Here is a 20,987-nt window from a genome sequence, read left to right as displayed (position 1 = left end):
AACAGAGTCAGAAAAACGTCGTCAGTTGTACAAATGCTGTGATGATTATCTAAGCGATTCTATTCTAAAAGGACATGTAGATGTAGTAAACTCAAGTCAGTGAAAGGTTTTAAGCATCATCAAGCAGCTCGCAGTGATTCTGGTATCAGTTTTTGTACGACGATCAAACTTTCTTAGTATAAAACATAATTTGACTGAAAACACTAGATTACTACTTGCCCGTTTAATAGAAAAAGCCAGTACATGCTCTAACACTTCCATTTGCCCAAAAAATGGCTTTAATAAAGTAAATAACTTGACAGAAATAATCCTATAAGATGTTATGGTGACTGATCTAACAAATGAATATATCTACCTAGAAGTGAATGGGAAAGTCTTGATGAGAAAGATGTCAATGAGATAATCGGTTTTATTGAATCAAAAGAGATGGCAAACGGTGCAATGACACAACCTGCTTTTACAGTTTCAGTTTCCTATACCAAATAAAAACTCAAAAAACCTCACAAAATAAGTTCAATCTGTAGTACAGTTTTTATATTCTTAAGTCAATTTATAAGGGACAAAAATACAAGATTTTATAAGTGTTTTTTAAATAAAACTTGTTTAAGATTGTTACTTTAGAGTGGTGAGATTTGTTTAAATGATACTTGATTTAAAAAGAAATAAATAAACAAGGTGCTTGTTTCGATTCGGTTGGATTTTGACTTTGGTTGATTTTGTGTCGGTAGGATTTTGACTCGGGTTGATTTTAACTCGGATGAATTTTGATCGAGTGGATTTTGACTCGGGTGGATTTTGATCGGGTGGATTTTGACTCGGGTTGATTTTGATCGGGTGGATTTTAAACCGGGTGGATCTTGATCGGGTGGATTTTGAACCGGGTGGATTTTAATCGGGTGGATTTTAACTCGGGTGGATTTTGAACCGGGTGGATTTTGATCGGGTGGATTTTGAACCGGGTGGATTTTGATCGGGTGGATTTTGATCGGGTGGATTTTGATCGGGTGGATTTAGAGTCGGGTGGATTTTGATCGGGTGGGTTTTGATCGCGGGTGGATTTTGATTGCGGGTGGATTTTGAACGTGTCCCAATAAAACATAACATAGAAAGATATTTATGATCAAATCGTACTGAATAAAATAAAAAATGTCTGTAATTAAATGCCTACTCAAGAGCCGTACATACGAGACGCCAGATTTCGATGCTTTTGTAGCTGCCTCTTTGATTATTATACATAACAATGTCCACATTAATGCAAGTTTTTTAAACCAAAGCCTCCAAAAATGGACTGTCCTCTAATATGGTGAGACTGTAATGAAGAGGTATTAAACAATTTTTTTGAAAAAAATGGACAAAGTTTAATGACAGCACAGAGATAACAGAGTCAGAAAAACGTCGTCAGTTGTACAAATGCTGTGATGATTATCTAAGCGATTCTATTCTAAAAGGACATGTAGATGTAGTAAACTCAAGTCAGTGAAAGGTTTTAAGCATCATCAAGCAGCTCGCAGTGATTCTGGTATCAGTTTTTGTACGACGATCAAACTTTCTTAGTATAAAACATAATTTGACTGAAAACACTAGATTACTACTTGCCCGTTTAATAGAAAAAGCCAGTACATGCTCTAACACTTCCATTTGCCCAAAAAATGGCTTTAATAAAGTAAATAACTTGACAGAAATAATCCTATAAGATGTTATGGTGACTGATCTAACAAATGAATATATCTACCTAGAAGTGAATGGGAAAGTCTTGATGAGAAAGATGTCAATGAGATAATCGGTTTTATTGAATCAAAAGAGATGGCAAACGGTGCAATGACACAACCTGCTTTTACAGTTTCAGTTTCCTTTTACAAATGCTTAAAGAAAACCATAAATTGAAAGTGTAATAAATCAACTGATAAATTTGTTTGGACAATAAAAATAAGAAGTTATTGAGTGTTCTGCTTGTAAATAATGCTGGATAAAATCTTAGGAAAAGGTTTATTAAAGTCACAACAAATATGCTGTTGAGTATCAGTTTATTGAACGAAAAAAGCGCTCAAATATTTGATCCTAGGACCTGGTGTACGAAAAAACCTTTCGGTTATCGAGTCATACACGAGGATACAGTTTAATGGGATGTCCAGGACAATGATTGCACTTCTGGTAAAATACACTTCTGGTTGGTGGAATGTTTACACAAAATGTTGATAACCTTTGTAGCCGAGATCGTAGCAAAAATATCTTCGAGATGCCAAAAAAGATGTTGAAAAGTTTAGTTTAAGAGCTGCATTAAGTGCAGCACTATGTGAATTAAAAAACAGTTTTTGAACATAATACATTTAACAATTTAGTTTATGTAAACAAACTGAATATACTGTATGTTTACTCTCTAAGTTAAATGTTGCAAGATCAGAACCCATTTATTAACACATATACAAAAAAAAGTTAGAACAAATTCTTAAACGGAATTTATATAAAAATTGATAAAACTCAATATTTTTTTTTGTTATTATTTACAATTATTTTAGTAGAGGTAAAAATATTAATTATATTTTTCACATATCATATATTTTTGTTTCAGAACACCTTAAAGTACTTATAGAAAATAAAGGCTACCTATCTTACTTACATATAACACTTAAATGTTTGCTAAAGACTAACTAACTTTGTTTTTTGATAATTTTCACTATTTAAATAAGCAAAATGATCAAGTAAGTTACATGCAAGTTTTAAATGCCTTACATTGTAACGACAGTTTGAAGAAAAACATTATTTCAAAATTTAAATAAACTTGGTATTACTTGGTTTTGGCATTTACTTAGTCACACAAAAAAAAAAGATTTTTTTATTGATAAAAAATGTTGTTTATATATTTGGTTTTGCTTATTTCCTAAATTTTTAAATGTAAACGTTAATTTTATTACATAGAAAGATTAAAAAAAGAAAGTTTCACATTTAGCTGGGCATTTATTCAAGGTACCTGAACTAGTTTAATATCAAAATTTTAAAGTTATCTCAAAAAAATAATGTACTCAAGTTTCACTTATGATCTGGGAAACTATTTACTAAATTGCTTAAAACTTCCATCATAAAATTAGAATGATATTTAATATAAATATAAATTGTTATGCCTTGTTTATAAACTAGTTGGTACATTTTCAATACAGAAATGTAATTATCAAAGATTAGTTAGACTTATTTTATTGTATAAAACAATTTTTTGTAAAGAAAACCATTTAGCTTTAACTTACATTGCAATTGAAAACTTAGTTAAATGTTGGAAGGTCAACACATATACAGTTTTTTTTTTTTGAGATTTTGATTAAAATTAACCACGACATTAATATACTGAAACTCTTATATTTTCTTTAAAATTTTATTTATCTTAGTGTCTTTTCATGTACATATGTGTGAACCACTGGGTTTGGATCTTGTAATGTTCAACTTAGAGAGTTTACAAAACCGATATTAGGCCCCTATACCATTAGGCAACGCATATAATTTAAATTTGATGATATTTAAATATTGATATTTAATTTTTTTTTGTATATGTGTTGACCTTAGGGTTTAGATTTTAAAATATTTAATCAAAAATGTTTTTAAAACCATCAGGACTCTTACACTATCAGGTTGCACATTTAATATCATTTAAATATAATTTTATGATATCTATAACTTTGACTTATATATTTCAAATGACATATCTACTTTTCAAAATAAGATTACAAATAAAAATTAATTTTATAATAACATATATTTAAATCAAAACAAACTCAAATTTTGAAAGATTATTATCCAAGTATATCTTGAACTTTAAAACAAATTATATTTTTTTGTAAAAGTTTATTAAAGTTTTAATTATTTTGATTTGATACGATTTTATATACAATATGTAGCTTCATAACTTTTTTATAATTTTTTTGTTTGAATTTACTGTATTATTAGCTATTAAAAAATTATTAATGCTTTTGTATTACATACTAACATTTAGGTTTGATTTTTAACTTTAAGTAGAAAAAACAAACTCTTTTTCGGTTAAAAAGTTTGTACCTAAGAAATGTCTATCTAGGTGACAGTTTACAATAAAAAAAATTGTCAACCTAGCGAAATAAAAGTAGACACGCTCCTGGTATTTATTTTTAAACAAGTCCAGTTTGCTCACAAAGAAATAGACTTTGCTGGGTTTACCATAACTAATTCTAAAATCAAGCCACGAGAAAAATTCATAAAAGCTCTAAGGGATATCTCTATGCCCAAGTCCATAACAGACATGCGATCCTGGTTTAGCTTAGTGAACCAAGTGTTACATTTTAACCTTTTGACATCTTTGATGACTATGTTCAAACCATTACTAAGTACCAAAACAAGAGTCTACTGGAAAGAATAATATGATAAATACTACAAACAAAAAAAGCTGTAGTTGCAACCACAAGAAATGTTTATATAATTTAATACAAATTTTTGATTTGGGAAAGCCCACTTGTATACAACCAGGCTGGTCCACAACTGGTACTGGTTATTTCTTTGGCAAAAAAAGTGCTCTTGTTGCTCTGCTTTTCTAGGATGTTATCAAATTGGAAAGCGTTTTGTTTTGGCAAAATCTCATTTTCTTAGATCTTTAGAATTACATTATGCTGTGCTAGAAGGAGAAATCCATGAGTTTGTTTAGGCACTTAAGCAATCACAGTATTTTACACATGGATATGGTAGTTTGTTGGTTTTACTTGACTGATCACAAACCATAGGTAAAAAAGCTTGGAGACAAAACATTTGATGAGATTAAAAATCCTTACCTTTTCCGGTTGGATCAGAGAAGTCTTTTGTGACACTTTAAGATTCTATATAAACCTGTAAAATTACAGATTGCTCTAAGATGCAATGTCACGTAATCCAGTGGAATACATTTATGAAACAGAAGATGAAGTTGAGATTCTGATATTTAAGCTATAATACGTGGGAGCGAGTCAAACATGCACGAAGACACTTTTGCAAGGAATGTCATTTTTTTCACAAGAGTAAAATCAATAAATAACTAAAAGACAAATTATTAAAAAACAAAATGAAAAAAATTCCGACCGAGGGTAAGGGTTCGGGGTAACAGTGTTAGTAAAGTTAAGAATAGAATTTATTTTTAAACAAAATAAGTAAAACAAAAACAAATTACTTAAAAAAAAGCTACCCACCGAGTGAGTATATTATTGCAAGTCATCAAGTTAGTAACAATTTCAAGCTGTGACTTTTGATTGAGTTAAAGAAGAAACTTTAAAAAATAAACAGATGTTAAAGCTTATTCATAATACTAAAGCTAGTCTACCGGAGACAAAAGACCACCTAACATTAACGAATTTGGATAGTTCACTATTTTTTATGATGGACTGGGTCATCGCGTGTGGTATTCGTTATAGAGAATTGAATTATAATAAGCTACTACCACCTAGCAGTATATTTCAGGATAAGGTGAGCGAAATGTTTATTCATCTTTTATTAAAAGGAAGGTTCTTAGAGTGCTGCATTCTGCTCACCAAGACGTCAGTGCAAAGAACGAACGAGTAAAAGCAATTGTTTACTCTCCATTATCCATAAATAACATTTAAGGTTTTCGGGAAGATCGCAATAGATATAACTTAATTGCACAATGCAATCCTTGCCTACCTCAAATTTATTCATGGATTCCAAAATTTCGTTTTAAATCAATTTTCTGTGATTATTTTCATTTCAAAAAGTTAAATTACTTTTCTGCTGCTGACAGCTTTTATATTGGACAGAACCAGGCACATAGCTTGGTACGTTTCTGCAAATCAAAAGAAACGTAAACATTTGTGCGAAAAAACTCGCTTTTGTTTCGATTATTCAGCTATCAAGACCTTGTTTTATTAGCTTTCAGTGTTCGTATATACTTAGTTCTGCACTCCTGAGAGATAATTTTTACATTAACTGTACTCTCTCGCACTTTTAGTGTCGTAAATATTGAACAAATTGAATACATCTAAATTGTATACAAATTGCATGTTGTAGCTTTCTGTTATCAAATAGCAAACTATTGTAAAAAAATCCATTTAAAAGCTGTAGATTTGGTTTAAATAATGTGAGAGAAAATAAAAAGTAAGTGTGAGAGAGGATCTTGTACTATTGAAATGTTTGTGGTGAGTCAAAAAGAACTTAACATTTTTTGAAATTGTAATTTTTTGTGTCACAAAAGAGCAAATACAGGTAGAAGATATCTAACAAGATAAATTTTAAAGTAGATGAACCTCAAAGTGAACTAACATGAATAATTAACTTTTGTTTTAAATCAAATTGACTCTCTGTTTTGAATGTTTTAAGATTAAATCCCTGTGGTTGACAAATATACAAAAATGAAAAACTTTTGTAACAGTAATAGTAATATCATTTCCTGAACTTTTATCAAGAAGACTAGAATCTACTAAATCAGAAATAATAACACAATAAGACATATAGCTTGCAACAAGATGACAAACTGAAAAACTCAATAGTATAAACATTTTTCCAAGAATAATATAAACAAATTAAAGTTGTGTTTTTATATTTTAGAACTTTATTTTTTAATTAAAACTTGTTTTAAAGATTGTATAAATGCCTAGGTTAGTTAATGTTTTTTTTAAGATTAATATGAACAAATTATAGTTTTTTTATTGTACTTTAGAATTTTATTTTTTAATCAAAACTTGTTTTGAAGGTTTTAAAATGTTGAGACAGGTCATTTGGTGGCACATAAATTATTTAGAAAATATTTTTATAAAAGTTGTTCTGATGTTCAGTTAGGTGAGTTTTTTTGAAATTTATCTGAAAATTCTTAATTTCTGAAATTTATCCTTCAATTATTATTAATTAACTTAAGCAACAATTAAAATTTATTACCAAATGGATAGCTTGTGTGAACAATCATTGGAAAAATTAAAAAAAAAATTATTAAATATATCAGTTTAATTCTTCAACCAATGTTTGATAAATGATAAATGGTTTTAAAATAAGTTTTATATAACTTTTTCAATCTAAAATTGAAAAGAATAAGTTAATACTATCTATTTTAACAAGTGTATAGTTGTATTATTAATTCTTAACAAGTTAAAAAAAATAAATTTAATAAACTTTATGTTTTGAAATATTTATGTTTGAATTTATTCATATGTTTTATATTGTATCTGAAAAATATTGATGTTTAATATTCAAAGTTTGTGGTTTTTTAACTAAGTTGTTTTATTTAACAAATTTGTTTTGTAAAAAAAAAGTTTGATTCTTTTTTACCGCTTTTATTTAACAATTTTTTTTAGTAAGAAAATGTTTAATTTTTCTTACAGCTTAAATCTTTATGCTGCCAAAGCTATATATAACATTTACAAAGACGTGTACTCTTCATTTATTTATGAATTACTGTTGACAATAATAAAATAATTGTACATCTGAATTTTATCTAGTGTTGTGAACTTTTTTATTTTATATCTCTTTTGTTTTTTACTCGACTCCTAAAGTTTATGATTTTTATCTAATGAAAGCAACAATTTTTCTAATGTTTTCTGAGTTGGGGAAAATGTTTTCAAAGTTATATATTTTAGGCCTATCAGTAATACTATTAAAATTTAATTACTTATTAATATTTTTATTTTAAATGAAAGGTTTTATAGGTTTATAAAAGTTGCAACACATAAAGAACTATAGGGGGTCAAGAGCAGTACAAATTGCCTTGTATTCAATTAAACATTATACTTCAACCACCAATTTATTTTACATTTTCAACAAAACTGCTCACGTTCATATAAAATTAAAGGTAGTTAAAACTACTCTATTCCCGTTATGACGTCATCACACGTTATTGTTGATTTTTTTTTTGCAGACTCGTAACTTTTTTGAGCTAGCTACGTCCCTAGACAGAACGGTCAAATTAGGAACAAATAAGTCTTGTTTAAAAGGACTATGTAAAGCTTAGCGTTGTATTTTTGTCATATTTGGTGTTCAACTTAAAATATTTTCAGATGATGGTTCAGGGTTTTCTGCAAAATTTATCGAAAATTTAATAAAAGGACTTGATATACACCATCATATGTCAAAGGGTAAGGCGGAACTAGCAGTTAAGGGCAACGAGCGATTATTAATAAAGAACATATGTCAAAATGGTGCAAGCCATACTTAAGCAGAAAATACACCTGATTCGGGATGCCACTATTCCCTGCATATATATTTTTAGGACGAAATTTAAACTATCTTTCATCAAAAAGAGCGCTATGGCTTACAATAACCCGCGTATCTAAAATATGTGGCATGGAGAAAGCTCTTAAATTTTGTTATTTTAAGTCACTCGAAGATTTAAGTGAGCACACGAAATTGTTGACATCACTGAATTGCGTGATCATGGTATGATACAAAACTAAACAGGTTACTTTCTTGAAAAGTGGGGGAAAGTGGAGTAAAAGCGAAATTAAAAGACTATCACAGGTATATTATTTAGGTTGGCAGATCAGGTCGCTTAAATGTTTGAAATCGTAAGTCTATAAGAAGATTTAATATTTTTTTAACCTAGAGAAGGCTTCTTTACCTTTGACTTGAAAAAAAATCATTAGATTAGGGTTTGATTTTTTGAGTTGGGCCCCTTAGAAAAAAATGTTTACCAGAATATTTTTTAATATTCTTACTTTGCTGTGTTTATCAAAAGTTTTTTTTTCGAAAGTTTTAAAAGTGTATCAATATATACAATATGCCTGATTGTAAATGTCAAATACCCTCAATTTTCTAACGGTCACTGTAGCAAGCAAAAATAAATAAATTATAAAACTTTTTTTAAAACAATTAGTTATTACTGTTTTAAATGGTTTATGCTTTATTTTTATCTTTACTGTTAGTCTATACGTTCAGTATATTTTGTTCTTGTGAGTATAGTTAGCTAATTTTTATACCTGAAAGCTATGTTCAAGTTAACAATTTAATTTCAATAATTTTATTCTGCTAGGTTATTGTATCGTTTAATCTCCTTTCTAACTAAAATCTTTGAAGAGATATAGAAGTATTACGGTAATAGTTAAATTTGTTTTGTAGTTTTTCAGATATGATTATTCTTGTAATTTGTTGATTAATAAAGTATAACCACAAACAATATTTATTTACTTTGATTTAAAAAACTGTATTTAATTAAGTGTCTAGATCAGGGTTTCCTAAACTTTTTTTTCAAATTGCCCCCTTTAAAGAAATTTAAAAAGCTTTTGCCCCCTCCAACAAGATTACTTAAAAAACTACCATTTAAAACACCTAAGACCATTTGTTTTCTTTTTGCTGTTCATCTGCAACTTACGAATATATAGTGTAAGTTTTAAAATTAGAAGTAACAACACTTAGGACTTTTTTTGTTCTTCATCTACAGCCTAAGAATGTCTGTCTAGTGCAGGGGTCGGCAAACTGCGGCCCGCGAGCACGTTATTTTTTTAAATGGAATGCGGCCCGCAAAAGAAAATTTTCTGGCCCGTGAGCCTGTAAATGTGGCCCGCTGAGCAAAAATATATTTCAAGTTAAATTTTTTTCGGTAATTCGATTTAAGTTGATTATTTTGGTTTTAAATCTCTGTATAAAATTTAGAATTAAATCGAAGAACTTACTGCTTTATTTCAAAAATGTGAAAAAGACAGGTTAAAATTCTAACAGGATATTTTTCTAAGTTTCATAATAATTTCTTTTTTACAAAAGCAAGTATTTATCTGAAAAAAAAGAGTGTAAAGAGTGTTTTAATTTAATAGGTAAGTTATATAATTCTTACTTATTAAATAAGTAAATTCAAATGTTTTCCATTTTGTGCCAAAGTATTGCACAGTAATTAACTAAAGTATCGTTTCTTTATAGCTTAGATCAATATTTTTTATACCTAAGTTTCTTTTATAGATTTTTTATTTGTAAATGTTATACTTTAGTGTAAAAGTATTTAAAATAACATAGTAAAAAGAAATAAGGTTTATTTGATTTTTGTTTTGACACATTTAATTCTTTTAGAAGTTTTCTTTGCACTTAATTTGAATTTCTATGCATACCATATTAAAAAGATGCTTATATTGTAAACCACTTTTTATTTAATACTTTAGTTAGTTTAAGTTTAGTAAATGCATAATTTTCTAACATTGTTGTTTCTACATGTAATACCTAAATTTGTACAGACACATTTAAAAAATATATATGACATAAGTTAATATAGTTTTTGTTAGGTATACATTTTCATAATTCAAACATTGTTTTTGTCAAACTAAGTTAATTTTTTTGCCTTGGATATCAATACTCACAATTGCTGTTTTTTGGAGCTACCTACTAAATATAAACTAGACTTAGGGAAGATAAATTTATCAAGTTTGTACATTTTTTATCAAAATAGTTCAAATTCGATCAAATAAACAAATAAAAGTTGCCACATACTCAGACTATGACTATTTAAAGACTTCGAATCTCAGGCCAACTAAGTCATCTTTAAAATTATTGGCAAGAATTGCTATTTGTATACAAAAATAGCAGGAATGTGTTTGTTGACTCAGACTGTATTTTTTGCTTGAAAGGCAAGCAAATTAAACTTGTAATGTACGTTTTGCTCAATCTACAGTGTTACTTTGAGTTATAATATATGTTAAATTTTAAGTCTTGCAGCTGATATAATTCAAAATATTATTTATATGGTTGTGTACATTTAAGTGTGAACAATCAGTGTTGCCAAAAAACTTGAATCCCGGAAAAGCTTTGAATTTGAAAAATTATGCTTAAAAAAACTGCAAAAAAACTTGAATTTGAGAGTTTTTGATAACCTTGAAATTTTAAAACAATTTTTACATGTAATGTAATGAAGTTTCGATTTGACACGAAAAACTTACCAAATAGATATTTTTATTAAAAAATATATTAAAGTAGCTTAACAGTATTTATTTAATTTTGATATCTTTTTTTCAGACATTTAGTTAACCTTATTTAAACTTTATACTTAAAATAAAAGAAGGAATTGTACTTCCAAAAACTTTGTATTGGTGCATTGCACCTTTACTTGTAAAATTTCACCGTTTGTTGTGCTTCGCGTTGGAACTAAACCAAGAAATTCTACTAAAATGACAGAGTTAGTAAAAACATCTTTAATAAAAATTCTCAGATGAGCAATAGTTTTTCTATCAGTGCTATCATGTTAAGAGATTGATTAAAGTCTTAATTTGATTTATTCGACTACATAACCTTAATGCATTTCCTAAACACGACTTCTTGTTGTCATTGAAGAAATAAAGAAATGTTTTTCATTACCGCAAACATAAACTCTTTAAAAAAGTTTTCAATTATAACAGTATCTCATTTTAAGTAATAAATTTTGCTACTTTACCTTAACAATTTCTTCTGATTATTCTGTAGTTTCTGAAGATAATCATGTGCTTTGTTGGAACTGACTTTAGTGATTTGTTTTTTATCGTTTCTCGCAATACCTCTTAACTAAGGTTTTTTTATTCTTGTAGCTCGTTTTATATTTTACCAGCACTATTTTTGTTACAAAATAACAATAAAACTTTTATTAAAGGCTTTATGGCAAATTTTACTTTTATGTATTTTGTCAGTTTGTCAAAGCAACAACTAGCTACTCTTGTATAATACAGACCATAAAGCAATTTTCGAACAAACATAATAATTCATAAAAGTGAAAATCAGGGCTGCTAAAATGTCAGATATAAACTATTTTCAACGTTGATATTTCTTAGACTTAGCTCAAAACGTAAAGCTCTAGCAACTATATACGATACGCTGACTGTCACAACGACAACTATAGTGAAATGTAATCAAAATAGTGTTTAATATACTTAAAAAAAAAATGAGTTTTTGAATAACCGGTTTAGATGCTGAAATCTTTTTAGTTTTGTTTTCAGACAACTTGTTTTGTGATGTTGATATTGCTTTGGTTGTTGTTCTTGTTAATATTACTGTTTTAAAGAAGTTGAAAAACCGTATTGTAAAACTTTTAATAAATACCTAACATTTATTATGTGCAACATAAGACTTGTTTTCAGTAGAAATAAACGTCAACTTAAGCTACGGTCTTTTTAAACAAAGTTATGCTTTAATTTACCTTAAAATAGCATTCTTTAAGTAAAGCAAAAGACTTTGTGTAGTTTAGCTCTGTTTGCAACAATAGTATAAAAAAATTTGCAACTATTCCAAAAACCAAGAAAGGTCTAAACTTTCAATTTATTTTTATTAAGAGTTTTTAAGTCTAGAAACAAAGAAAAATTTAAGCATTTAATAGAAAAAAATAAAAAAACAAGTTTTATAGCTATTTAATAGAAATTTTGATCAAATATCAATTTTTTTTTGAAAATTTCCAAATTTATTAATTAATATCAATCTGCACATCGTCAGAATAAAGTTACCAAAAGCTGAAAAAAGTAAAGTATAAGCTTGAGTTTAGTATAAAGATTTTTAGATATATATATATATATATATATATAAATATATAGTTACCTTATAAAAACTTTAATGTAAAAATTAAAGTTAAGGTTTAATACAGGATAAAGTTAAGTTTTTCAAATTTAAAGCTATTTTCAAGATATCATTAATAGAATGAAAGCATCTAAGACTGTAGAAACTTTACTTGAAACGGAATCAAAATGTAAAACATTACAAAACGCGACAACAATAACAACATAAAAACGCTATTCATAAATTTTTAAGTTATATAAAACTCATTGTTTACAAATTTTTATCTTGCAAGTTCAAACTAACAATAAATCTAGAACTAAGAGATGGTAAGTTCTATGGTAAATTTTCGTAATTATTGTAAACTAAATATTTAAAAATTCTTATACTAAGTCAAGTTTTTATCATACTTTTGTCAGTTTATAGCACCCATATTATGACGATGACTAAACAAATATAATAAACCTTAAAAAGTTTTAAAATGAGTGATTTGTACTAAAATTTTCTAATAAAAAATAGATGTCTTGGACAAGAAGTTGCAATGTATCCAAGTAGTGTGCGACTTAATAACCGTAAAATTTTTTCGTTCACCGGGTCTTTGAACTAAATATTTTGAGCTTTTTTTTTCGTCGTTCAATAAACATCTATGTTTATAGTTTAAAAATAGTTTGTTTCTTTTTTTAATATACTAATTCATTCAAATTTTAAATCATATTACTAACTATTGTTTTACAATTTTATAAAAACCTGCTTTTTTAGAGAAAAACAAAACTTGTTTTTACTGCTCAATTTTATTTTAAATGTGACATTAGATATCAGTAAAAACATTCTTTAATAAACTCATTTTTTTAAACATTTTATTCAATATTATTAAGTTGTGCTATACTTTTACAGTATAAATTCAGAACTGATGACAATTACGGTTTAAATATTAAGTTTTTAAATATGATCCTTATTTACTCTAAAAACATTATGGAATTTTTTAACTTTTCCCTACTATCAATAAAATGTTGTTTTAAAACTTTTAGTTGAAAAAACACATAAAAGTTAAAGTTTAAGACAAAAAACAAAAAATTATTTCAAATTTACTGTTTACTATTAGTAATATTATTTGCTTACCAAGAATTGTTTTTGGAAATGAATATTTTATTAATATATTTTCAAAGCTGAATTTCAGTGAAAAATTATTATAAATCAATTAAACTTTAAGAAAGTTTTAGACTGCACTACTTTAAAATGATTTTATTTACTCGTTGTTAACATTTAAACTCAATCTGTTTCTTCTTAGAGCTGTTAGTAGCTTTAAATTTAAATTGAAAAGAAAGAAAATGGAAAAAAATTGTATACGGATTAGCCTCTACACGTATGCATGTTTTATGGCAATTATTTTAAGCTTGTTTTAAGTTAAACTTATTTTTTATTTTTTTAACCGAACAATCACACTATATCTGAAAAGCTTTAGAGATCAAAGTTGATAACTTTATTAACACACTTCGAACATCTTTACAAACATACTATTATTTGAAAGTAGTTTATAAAACATTTGTCGCAAAAGCATTTTTAAGGTTATTATACTATGTACATAACTGTACTGCTTATTTTTTACATCATTTTATTGTTAATTTTCTTACACGAGAATTAAAAAAATCAAATAAAAATTTTTACTACGCGTTAAAATGTTAGCACCTTGTGATGTTATGATCAGACTTTGTTATGACGATGTGCATAATGAAATCAATAAACCTTAAAAATTTTTTAATTAGTGACTTGTACTTGAATTTTCTAACAAAAATAAGTTGTTTATAGACTAATTTATAATTTGTTTGCGATATACAGTTTGTACTTTCAAGATATTATTACATTAAATATTTCAAATCATTGATATAAACTAGTTTTTTTTTATAAAACTTTCTTCTTTTTTTTTTAACTTACAAAACTTATTTTTATGGCTCAATATTTTTTGAATCGAGGTTTTAAAACTTTAGCTTTTAAAAGCTGTGTATACTATACTACTAAAAAGAAACTGTTTGCACAATTGACTAAAAAAAATAAAATGTTGTTTGAAAACACAATTTTTTTAACTAGTATACAACTAACGTATTAAGAACTATTAATTTATGTTATACTTAACGTTTTTTGATAGAAAATGACAAACAAACAAAATTTAAGTAAGTTTTTTAATTTATAGATTTTTCAGGGTACAGTTAAATAAACTTTAAACACACTACTTTGTGTAGATGGACACCGTGATTATCATTGCTTTAGTTTGTGGTACTAAAAACTGATTTCAAATATGATAATAACCATAAACAGAAGTTTAATAAATTCTATTTTTTTTAAGAAATACTAATACAAAAATTAATGTCTAGATTTAGTTTGGTGCAGCTTAGTGTTAATCTAACTAATATAAAACTATTACACAATATTTTTTACTCAAAACATGTTTTCTAATTATGAAATAGTAGTTCATTTTAAATTTTTAAAGAAAAATTTTTCTTTTTTTGATGCTTAACAAGCAAAAAATAAAAGCCAAAACTAAAGTAAAACGTTTTATAATTCTATTAAAAATTTTAACATTAACAACAGACTACTTTAACAGTTAATAACCAAAATAGTTTTTACAGTTTTATAATTGGGATTTTTTCACTCGTTTTCAATAGAGTTCTTGTAGAACAACTCTTTTTTAAACTTTTTTATATTTTTATAGTTATGAATTAGTTTGCATAAGGTAAGGTTTTAATTGATGTAAAAAGGAAATTAAAATTATTTATTTATCTAAAAAAATTCTGCATTAAAAACCTAAGGACTTAAAACTTTTCATTTTTATATTTTACTAAAAACTGAATATTCGATTATAACTATTAGACCACAACCTTGCTACTGTGACATATCAGGTATTTTTTAACACTTAGCACCTAACTAAAATCAAGGTAGCTTAAAATATTTCAAGTTTCATGTTTAGTTAGTTATATCTCCAAGCTAAATTTGTTACGTTGTTTAAATTGTTTGTCGCTCTATTTGTGTGTTTTTGCTTTGTAATTAAATTCTGTTTTAAAAGTTGTAAAGCAAAATAGTCAATTAGTTTGATTGTAGATTTTCAGTTTATATTACTTTTTAAGTTCAATTTAGTTTGTGTTTTTATCTTAAATTTTTTTTTATTATTTCTTCCATTTTTGCTAAATCAATATATCTTTTTTTCTCCCTTGTAAAAAAATTCTAGAAGAGATGGTAAATATAATGTTGAATATCAATTGTTAAATTTATTATACATTTTTTCAGAATTATAACTTCTATAACTTTTTTGTTAACAGACTTTATGCACAATAAAGGAACTTTACTAATTATATGATTTTAAAAATAGTCTATAATCAAAAACTACTAATCTCTTTTTCCTACAAAAAAAAAAAAATCTCTCAAAGTAAATAATTTAGTAATTTCAGGAACATTTAATATACTCTTAATCAGTTTTGTTGTTTTAAATTAAAAAGTTTAAGATGTAGTTAGATATTTATAAAGAATAAAGGTTAATAAAAATAATAATGCTTTCTACTAAAAAGAAATAAAATATTTGATTTGATTCGTAAATAGTTATTAGACTAAAAACACTATTTTTGATGTTAAAAGTAGTTTTGTTTTGATATACTCTTTTTAAAGTAAGTATAGTTAACTTTAAAAGATTACATTAATAAATCAAGACTTTTTTTAACTATGAAACACTAGATAATAAAAATGTTTTACTAAACAATAAAATACATAAACATTACATCGTTTTATTTTAAGTATGTAGGTTTTTTAAATTAAAGCTTTGAAACTAATTTTTTGGCTAAAACAAAACGACTTAGTGCATAAAGTTTATAGGATCATAAATTAAAAGATTCTGCAAAGATTAAAATTAGTAACTTATAATGCATAAAACTACAACGTATTTACTAAATTTAGTTATTAAATTACTTATAAAAAACCATTAAGTTATTTAATTAGTAGTATGTTAATAAGTATTATTATACAAATGTACAATTTTAGTTTAATCCAAGTTAACAATTGAGTGATTAAAAGTAATTAGTTTTTATCTAAAACTATATCTATTGAAAGTAGTTTTTTTAAATTACTCTAAGTTGTATAACTAACATTTTAAAAACTATATATTTCTCAAGCCAAATTTTCATTTACTTACCGAATTCCGCATGTAAAAAGAAAGCTTAAAGGAAAACTACTTTACAGACAAAGGAAACATTTTATTTCACTGTCAAAATGATGAATATTCTTATTTTATCTATCGAATTCTGATTAGTAATAAAAACGAAACTTGTTTCGGGTACGATGCAATTCTTTTTTAAATTTATAATACAATGTTTAAACAAACCATAGATTTAGAATGAAGTCTAAAAGACAAACTTTATTTCGAGTTGTGTTTATGTCCGTTTGTACATGAAAACTATAGAAAGGCTATCTTGTAAGGTTTACCACAAACTTACTTTGCACTTCAATTAAAATGTTTTGATCAAAAACTATATGAGAAAGAAAAAATATATAGTTTTTATAAATTTATGATTTTAAAGTGTTAAAAGTAAAAGATCAAAGTGTGATAGTTTTTTATCTAATAAACAAAAAAAATTCTTAATCAAAACATAAATTAAGTTGCAATGGTTGATTGGTGCTTTATCTTGTTGAACTTGAAAGGATTTCAATCAAAAAATAAAACCATGTTAACTATTTTTTATACTAATTTAGATTTTTTTTACATTTTTATATTTTGACTGTGTACAAGGCGCGAATGTAGATTGCTGTTTTATAATGAAGTCTATAGTACCTCTGAAAAATGGAATTTTAAAATATTTACTAAAATGATTCAAACTAGAAATTTGATAACTTGCTTTTTATTTCTTACTATATTTTAAAATACTGAAAAATTAATTTACTTTTTTTTTTTCTGTTATGAACCATTAGATACGAAGTTCTCTAAAAAACAACTTTAATTAGTTATATATTAAACTTCGTTGTAGTGAAATTTTTGTTTAAAATTATTTAGAATCGATTAAAAAAAGAAAATCTCTGTAGTCTTGTGATCGAAGTAATATGATTAAATTTCTATCTCATTATGAGCATTGAACTACAAACATAACTGTTTGAACGGTAGTTTAACAAAAATTACAAAACATTTCAGGTGTAAAAAACCTAGAAAAGGAATAAATATGTTTACATTTTTAAAATGATACAAATTCGAACCACAAATAACTAACTTAAAAATGATAAAAATTTTAGTAAGTTAGTGTAAGTTTTGATGTTACTTCTTTTATTTTAAAACCGCAAGCTTTAGGTAGACTGTGCCCGAGGTTTTGTTTTTATTTGAATTAAATTGTAAGAAAACTGGTTTCTCACATTTTAATATATATGCTAATAATTTGAATTTTTTAAACAAAACTCCTGCTAAAGTCAAAGTTAAAGTTTAAATAAAGCAAAAACTTTTGTTTCTGTATACAGAACTCATAATTTTTAGTCACGAAAAATGGAGATTGGCTGTTACCATCTACGGACTTCACAAAACAATTACATGTATAATAAATATATTTTTGAAATACATTTATTCTATATTTTAAATTAGTTGTAAAATAATTATTTTAGTTTGATGAAGTGTTTTTAATAATAAATTAATAATTTATTAATAATAATATCTATCTGCGTAGAAATCAGCTTCCACTATTTGAAGTCATAATTGTAGGCCTAAATGTAACACTAACAGTATTTGAACTCATGACCCTTGCGTTTATCGCTTTAATGGAAGGCGTTTAAACACCTCGACCAAACTGCTTCGCAATAAGATCTCTTTTTTTCTTAATATAAACAGATTTTTTTCTCACTTATTTGTGGTTCTGAAAATATACACATGTAGTTTTTAAACGAACATAAAAACTAAAGTATTTATCTATTTATTTCTTTATTTATAACTTATAAATAATTTAGTTATATATAAATGTTTTGATATAACATTTTTAGAAACAAAGAAAACATTTTCACATTATGTTCAATTATTTAAAACTTTAAAAAAAAGGTAGAATAAAGTAAATAAAAAAATCATTATTTGTGCAATAACACTCATTACAAAACTTTTCGCTATTTATTTTTCTTTTCCAAAAAAGTACATAAGTAATAAACAGCCTTGTCCTTTTTAGTCCTGCAAATAGTTGTTTTTAACATCAAAAACAAACAAACTTTTTCAATATAAATATCAATTTGTCAACTAGTCTATCAATAAAATATCAATTAAATATCAATTAGGTTTTTTTCAATACTCTTTGTATATCTTCGAATAATGTTGGAATTCAGATCTCATTTTAATATTCATTATGGTTTTGCTGAATATTTTTTTATCGGCAAAAAAAAAAATTTTTAAGAATTTAATTATTTTAAAACCTTAGCAAATTTGGTTCTAATTAAGTATTATATTGTACTACGTTATTAATTAATTTATCTAAAAATGGTTATTTCTGAGCAAATAAAACATTATATATACATTTATCTATTCATATTATATCTTTAAACAGAATTCTAAAAATAAAATAGCGGGTTTTCAAAAATTTTTAAAAACTTAGATGTGATTAAGATAAGTAATTTTAATATTTATATTTTTTAAATTATTGCAGATTCGCGAAAGTAAAATTACTTAATTATAATTAATAGAGAATAAAAGTAGCTTGTATTATTTTTAAAAATTACATAAGTCATGGTTTTTATAAAATGAATCATAAATAAAGTAAGTTAAATCTTATTGTTAGTTATAATTAAATCCAATAAAAACAATTACAGATGAACTTAAACAAAATTTATAATTTTTCTTACCACTTTTGATTGTGTTTAAAAATAAAAGTAAAAACAAAAATCCCCTATCTCCTGCCTATTGAAGCCTTATGGCAACTTCACTCATGCAAGTATATCCGCTAGATGCTTAAATATAATCAGCACCATTTTGGATCGATTCTTTACACTGTATATGTGATTTTACTCACCTACTAATAAGTAATTGACTAAAAGGCGAAGTTTTATGTAAGAGGCGAAAACCCATATTAGTACACGTCGGTAGCATTTTAACTTGATACTTTTTATATTTTTTAAGTCGTTATTAGTTAACCGTTTTTAGTTTTTCATAAATTTAAATAAGAAGTCGTTTGTAAAATATATAAATTGATAAATTAAGTATCATTTAATATCAGTATTAGTTAGGTTACTATTTTTTATGGGGTATAATAGATTTAAAGTACACTTCAACCATACCTACATTTCTATAATAGTTAAATAAACATCATTATCTTAGTTCAGTTAAATTCGTTTTTGTTTTATTATTTAGATTAACAATTTATATGTTTTGACTATAACTAGTCCTTTCAAGTTTGTAAGTTATTTTGTTTGAGTTTATTGTCTTTTGCATAGTTTCCTCATTAAAAATGTATTTCGTAAGTTTTTTGCAGAAGTTATTGATGAAATTTAAAATTAAAACATTTCAGATCTTAACTTTAATATTTACATTCAGTTTAATAGTTTCTAATGTGTCTTTAACATTAGATGCATTTTACTACTATGTACATACTTTTTGAAGATACTTCTAATTTATTAAAAATGTTAAGTTGTAAAGTTTCATAGTGTCATTTTTCATAGCTTTATAGAGTTTAAATTTTGACTGTTGAGTGTTTTGTGTATTTAGTATTTTATTATAGTTTTAATTTTATTTTTATGTGTGACTCGATGACCGAAAGTTCTTTTTGTGCACTCAGGTTCTTGGACCGATTTTTTATGTGAGTCTTCGTTTTTAATTTTGTTTCATAAACTTTAGTTTGTTTACTGTATGTTTAGTAATTAATTTTAAGAGTTGGCTAACAACAAAAAAAATAGTTGAAGTCTTTAGAAGTCATTGTTATAAACAACATTTATGTTTGGATGCTTACTATTTTTCAAAAGTTTTTTAAAACTCTTCTTGTCTTAAATAAGTGACTACTTGGGTTTTTTTATTGCTGAAATCCTTTTTTGTTCATTTATCATAAACCATTTTTTTCTATAGTTATTAAAATATATAATTGTTATTATAATTATATAGTTATTATAATTATATATTTATTAAAACTCTCAACGTTAAACTAATGAACTAAAGAAGTTAGTAATATAAGTTTTAATTTTACTAAAAAATTGTTACTTATTGTTAGGTCCTTGGACCAAAAATTTTTAGAACAGTAAAAGTCATTTAATAAACAGTTTATATATATATTTATTTATTTATATATATATATATATATATAAATAAATAAATAAATATATATATATATATATATAAACTGTTTATTTATATATATATATATATATATATATATATATATATATATATATATTTAGATTAAATAAGATAAAAAATTGATTTCCTGGTTAAATAAAATGCACAAAGACTTACAATAAATAATTAACTTCCTGACTAGGTGTTTTAGTCTGTCTTCTTTTTTTGTTTAATTACCAAAGTTTTACATGTAAAAATACAAACTCTGTATAGAAGACTTTTAAATTCTTATTTTTCTAAATTTTAGTTGTCTTGTCAT

Source organism: Thalia democratica, chromosome 6, assembly GCF_965202585.1.
Source record: "Thalia democratica chromosome 6, ktThaDemo2.hap1.1, whole genome shotgun sequence".
NCBI lineage: Eukaryota > Metazoa > Chordata > Thaliacea > Salpida > Salpidae > Thalia > Thalia democratica.
This window is presented reverse-complemented; position numbering follows the sequence as displayed.